Below are 6,260 nucleotides of genomic sequence, written 5' to 3'. Positions count from 1 at the left end.
GTACCCTGACAGCACCCAGCTACAGGGTTGGGAATTTCAAGTTTTCTAACTTATTCTGTAATTTTAATTTTCCGAAAAACTTTGAAAAACAATCAAAAATCGTCGTATCTCGTACACTAAAAATTATTGAGCTTTCTTAATTGGACACCAAATTCGCAACCACTTTGTGGACTCTGACAGCATCCCACTATTGGGCTGTTTTTTAAACTGGGCGGAATAGCACTGAAATAAAACTTGAAAATCGAGAAAAAAAACTGAACCCTTGCAATATACGATATAGCTTGAACGTGAAAATTTTTTTTTCGTTAATTATGCAGGAATATTTTGTTGAAAACGCTTAAAGGTGGCGAAATAGTGAAGCTCGTATTTAAAAGTATAATAGATAGATATAAAAAGTAATCAAACGAAATTTATCTGTAAATTTTGTCAAATCAAAAAAGCTTATCTTAAATCATTTTTAAAATTATATTACGTACTGCAACCATCTGTCGCGTGTTTACATTTTAATACCTAGAATAAAAAGAACAAGACTGCTCGTATCAGGGCGAAGCCCTGAAGGTTCCGACTGACTGTTAAGGTCGATGGAGCATTAATAACAAGCCAAATTTCAATGTAATAAAAACTTTGATATTTTATGTAAAAACATCCCCCCACACGCCATATAAAGTACAAAAGGATAGATTTCGCTCCTAGTAACAAATCAATTATGGCAAATAAGCTTCTTTCAGCCAATTTGGAACACAATTTCTGAGACGGATTAAATCTCCGCTTACGCGTTAATAGCGCGAAATATATCGCGCGTTAATTGTCCCAAATTGACCAAAATGGCAATCTTTAAACCCCCTTAACTTTACGAAAAAAGATCACCGGTAAAATATCTTTTCAAATTCAAGCTCAAGACAACAATACTTTTTGAATTAGATAAAATAATTAAGTCAAAAATAGCCAGTTAAAAATTCGAAATTTGTCTGAAGAAAAAAACCTTCCCGGGCACAACTTTTTGGGCTGTTTTGGAAACGAACTTTTTTTTTGTCTAATTGTTCCTTAAATTTTTCACAGAAATTTACAGGAAAATGTTATTAAGGATTACGTTATTTTTTACGTAATTACATTTGTTTAAATTTGTTGGTCAGAAAGTTTCAGAGCATTTTTAGACATGTTTCCCATATCTTTTATCGTTTTGTAAATTTTGTAAAAATTTTTAATCCTGATGATGCACAAAATGTGCGAAAACGTTTGTATTAACATTTTAAACTTCTTATAAAACTATTCCTGTTCGCTCGAACAAAACTGCTGCTATTGTCCGGCCAAAATTTTTAACGAAGTTCCTCGCCCAGAGAAAAAACTGTTAATAGCCATCACCCATTAACTTGTCATCACTGCTGGAACCAATTCAATGCGCGGTGCAATGCCTTAAGCAATAAATTGAAACCCGCAGCTTTTCTTGTAAGGTTGTCATAAAGCTTAGTGAGTATCTTCAGAAAAGCCAAACCAACCCGCAGTTCGAGAACGACAGTTGGCATGATCGAAGCGTAGTACTGGAAAAACAGATATCATTGACTCTAAATTTTCGGCTGTGCGCTTTCTACGTTCTCTATTTCAATCACAGTTAGTGCAGGTATCAACCGTAGTCGACGAATAAATGACCAAATGGAATGAAAGTATTGACGCAGTTATAGCCGAGCTTTACACGAGGAAAGCAGAGACTCAACCGGATTTGTCATTAAATATATTATAAATTAATGCATGTTGAATTTCGAAAAGAGCCGCAAAAAAAACGTCGAGAACAGCCGGTCGATCTAACCAAACATTTGGTCAGATCATATGCGAAAACCAGGTTATAAGGCTCGACTTTTTCATGGCTATACAAAATAATGATAAATGAGTGTTTTTTACCGACAAACAGGAGCTGGTTTACGATTTTTTACTTCAAAATGTGTCCATTATTTGAAATAATTTTAGCTTAATTTGAAATGAAGTTGATTTTAAAAAATCAATTATTTCTAGATTTCACCAAAATTGAACTTTCTACCAAAATTGCAATTCTCTTTTCTACGCCAAAATTGAAAAAAAACTTGCAATCCAAAGTTGGCTGTTTATTTTTGATTTGTCGCCAAACTCAGAAAATATGCGTTTCAACGATATTAGAAAGGATTTTTTAAATTAATTTCTTTAATCAGCCTTATATCAAAAATTTTGAAAAAAATGACTGATTTCGATCAAAATTTTTACTTTTTTTGTTTCAGAATTGGGAAAAAATGACCAGGAGAAAAAACTTAAAAAAACAGAAAAAATCAATGGAAAAAAAACAAAAAGTTTTTTTTTCAAGAAATAGAACAACTAGCAGAAGCATTGAAAGTCATATAAACGCCATAGTGTTAGTTAAATTGCCCTTTAGGTTCCTCTAGAAAAATTATATCACAGTTAGGACAAAAAACATAACAGTTTTCCTCAAAAAATGAACAAAAAACAAAAAAAGGAAAAAACTTCATCGGAAAACATTCGAAAGCAAATTTGGAAAAAATACTTCTGTTTTTCTAGGTTATTTTTAAATGTTCTTTTAAAATGATTGTCACCCAAGTGTTCTTTGAAGCTTCAAATTTATGTCTTTTTGGTATAAAAACTTGCTTTTCGGTGTTTGAAAAAAAATTTAGGCTACTTTCTAGCAGGTAAAGCGAGCGAGCAACCCCTTTACGACCTACTCATTAGAAAACAGACTCAACCTGAGAGTTTCCGGCTCAGTTTTTTCTCTATAGGGACAGGTTCTTAATTTTCGAGCTCGTTTGAATCACGTCCCAGAATGGTTCAAAAAGAATGCTCCCCGAACCATCCTAATGATTATTCGTGATACAAGATTTTTCCTGAAAAAAATTTAGAATACATCCAGAGACAACACTACTCCTTATTTTAAATGCTCGCAAACAAACCGTATTGTCTTTCAACCCTTGCTAAATTAAAACCAAGAACGCCTTCTAGAAGTAGAACCTATCATGATTTGTCATTGATTCTCGGAAAAACACCCGTGTTTTTTCTGAAAATTTTGATTCCTGACAAAGTCTATTTTAAACAAACGAGTCATTGCAAACAGTTCACATCAAGTTCAAAAAATTGATGTGCTGATTTACCTATCTACGATCTGGAGTTTTTGATTCTTCTTTTTCAAATAGTTTTTTTTTCTAAAAAAACGCTAGTCATGCAATTTTCATTTATGGAAATTGTATGACTAGTGTTTTTTTTTTCAAAAAACAAAAATAAAAAAAGTCAAAGTTTTCAGTTGTAGCAGCCCAAAAAACGCTTAAATGCTTTGCCAGAAGTCGAATTGATTGTTCAAAGCGTTTTTTTTACAAAAAATCATATGAAAAAAATGCTAATCATACAATTTCCATATATGAAAATTCTATGATTAGCATTTTTCCATAGACTAAGTGTATGAAATTGTATGATTAGCATTTTCGGTCTATGGAGGTCATCCCGGGAAATCAGCTTTCTCGATTCTGAGCAGTTTTTAGAGGCTGTTTGTAGCTCAACCACTTAGATTCAGATTTTGCCTTTGATATTCAGGGTTGCCTCATGAACTTTGACACTATTTTTGGTACCATTTGGAGCAACACTCTATGCGTTATACTGCTTCAAAATGGCATTAAAAAAACAAAAAAAATCAATTTTGGTACATGTACATTTCAAGGAAAATGTAAGTTAATAAGTAATTTAAATAGATAGAGCAGATTAATCAGATACACTGTATCAATTAACATTGAATAAACAAAACCGTTTTTAAGTAATAGCAAACACCCAGAATAAATATGTTTATTCAAGTTTTACAAAATTAGCGAAACTAAAGCTTCAGCTAAAATATGGTTACGATTACCTTGACAGGTGAAATGTGACTTGAGCGCAGTCACTTATCACACCATCGAACATAACAAAGAGTTTTTAGACTGCTTCACGATATCCTGCTACGTTGCTGTCTTGTATTGTCTTACCCTCAGGGTTGTTGATCATCAGAGAAGAGCTCTTAACTCTCGCAGTAGAGGGATTCGCTCCACCCTTCTGCACGCTCGGACTGTTCAAGTCTTTCGACCTTTTATTTTTTTGTTTGCGATTTTTTTGCTCGACGGTTTCGCTGAACTGATTGATGAGGTTGCTTCACACTGCGGCTGTGTGGGACCGTCAGATCCACTTTGTCATGAAAAACACAGTTTCGATAGCCACGTTGTAATAAAGTTTAGCCGGAGCAAGCTGGCGGGTACCCTTCTCGACAAGCGATCGGGTTAGTATTAGGGCTCTACTGAACTTTGTGGGAATAAAATACTACAATTTACTTCAGTAAACTTGTTTAGATGATGACGACGAATAATTAATTTCTCATCGCCGAAATTATACACTATTGAACATAACACAATCAAATATTAGCAACTATGAGAGGACAGCTGACGAACCCATATGGGTTGCTAGGTGCTTCCCTGAATTTACAGACGTAGATGACAATCCAAATCAATTTTTAATCTTGAAGAAAATCACAAAAAAAAAAGATATTAACATGGGTAGCCGGTTCCTGTGCAAGTTGCACAGAATGTTCCGACCACATTTTCAGTTACACAAATATACGAACGCGTAGAAATTTAGTGAATTAGGAATAAATGAGTCTAATGGTCTTCAAAAATTAATTAAATTTAAAAAACGAAAAAGAGTTTTTTCTTTTTTTAAATTTTGCACTAAAATATTTTTAGGAAGATTTTTTTGCCAGAGAAGGGCTAAATGAAACGTCTCGTTTATAAAACCAAGAATTTTGTATCCTACATTTCTAATATCTATATATAACAAACGTTACTCGCTAAAAACATATCAAAAATAAAAAATTACAAAACGGTTTTTCTCGACAGTAGAAAACATTTTTGAACTTTTTTATTTATCTATTATTTAATCGGCGTTTCATGTGACACATGTTTAAGAAGTACCTATGTTGACATGTTTAAAAGAACTATGTTTGCATGGTTAAATTTTTTCAACTAATTGTTTTTTGTCTCTTTAACGAAAGTGTTTTTGCACGTTTAATCTGAATCGTTTATTAAAACGCTTAAGAAATTTCATTTGGCACATGTCTAAGAAGGCCCTATGTTGGTCTGTTAAAAGGTCAAATTATTGCAAGGGTTGAAAAGTTAACTCAAGTCAGCGTTCGAAATTTTGTTGGAGCTCGAGTGCTTTAACTCTTACGTTTTTTCCTTTATTCGCAACGTAAAACTATCAAGGTTTTTGTTTTACAATTTACTGAAATAATTTGATTTTGTCAACCCTATAGTGGGGTGGTATCAGGGTACACTCAGGGGTCGCAAATTGTTTGCTCAAATCCTTATCGTTTTCGAGATGTGGCGTTTTTTATGATTTTTCTTTTTTATTGTAGTTCAGATATAAAAATTGACCCAATTTGAAATTCTTAATCCTATAGTGGGATACGGCCAGAGTATAATTTCAGAAGTCGCAAATCTGACGTCCAAGTATGACTGCTCAAATCTTTTTGGTATTCGAAAATTCAAAACGCCATATTTCGAATACCAAAAAGATTCGAGCAGTCATACTTGGACGTCAGATATGCGACCTCTGAATTTATACTCTGGCGGTATCCAACTATAGGACTAAGAATTTCAATTTGGGTTAATTTTTATATCTGAACTCCAAAAAAAGAAAAATCATATGGCGTTTCTTAAAGTTCAGATATAAAAATTGACTCAATTTGAAATTCTTAATCCTATAGTGGGATACGGCCAGAGTATAATTTCAGAAGTCGCAAATCTGACGTCCAAGTATGACTGCTCAAATCTTTTTGGTATTCGAAAATTCAAAACGCCATATTTCGAATACCAAAAAGATTCGAGCAGTCATACTTGGACGTCAGATATGCGACCTCTGAATTTATACTCTGGCGGTATCCAACTATAGGACTAAGAATTTCAATTTGGGTTAATTTTTATATCTGAACTCCAAAAAAAGAAAAATCATATGGCGTTTCTTAAAGTTCAGATATAAAAGTTAACCCAATTTGAAATTCTTAATCTTATAGTGGGATACGGCCAGAGTATAAATTTAGAGGCCGCGAATCTGACGTCCAAGTATGACTGCTCAAATCTTTTCGGCATTCAAAATATGGCGTTTTCTTATGATTTTTCGTCAAAAAATATAGATATAAAAAACTAATCAAACTTGAAATTCTAAACCCTGTACTGGGTTGCTGTCAAGGTACTCTCATAGGTTGTTAGTCTAGC

Source organism: Symsagittifera roscoffensis, chromosome 7, assembly GCF_963678635.1.
Source record: "Symsagittifera roscoffensis chromosome 7, txSymRosc1.1, whole genome shotgun sequence".
NCBI classification, from domain to species: domain Eukaryota; kingdom Metazoa; phylum Xenacoelomorpha; order Acoela; family Convolutidae; genus Symsagittifera; species Symsagittifera roscoffensis.
Note: the sequence above shows the minus strand (reverse complement) of the source record.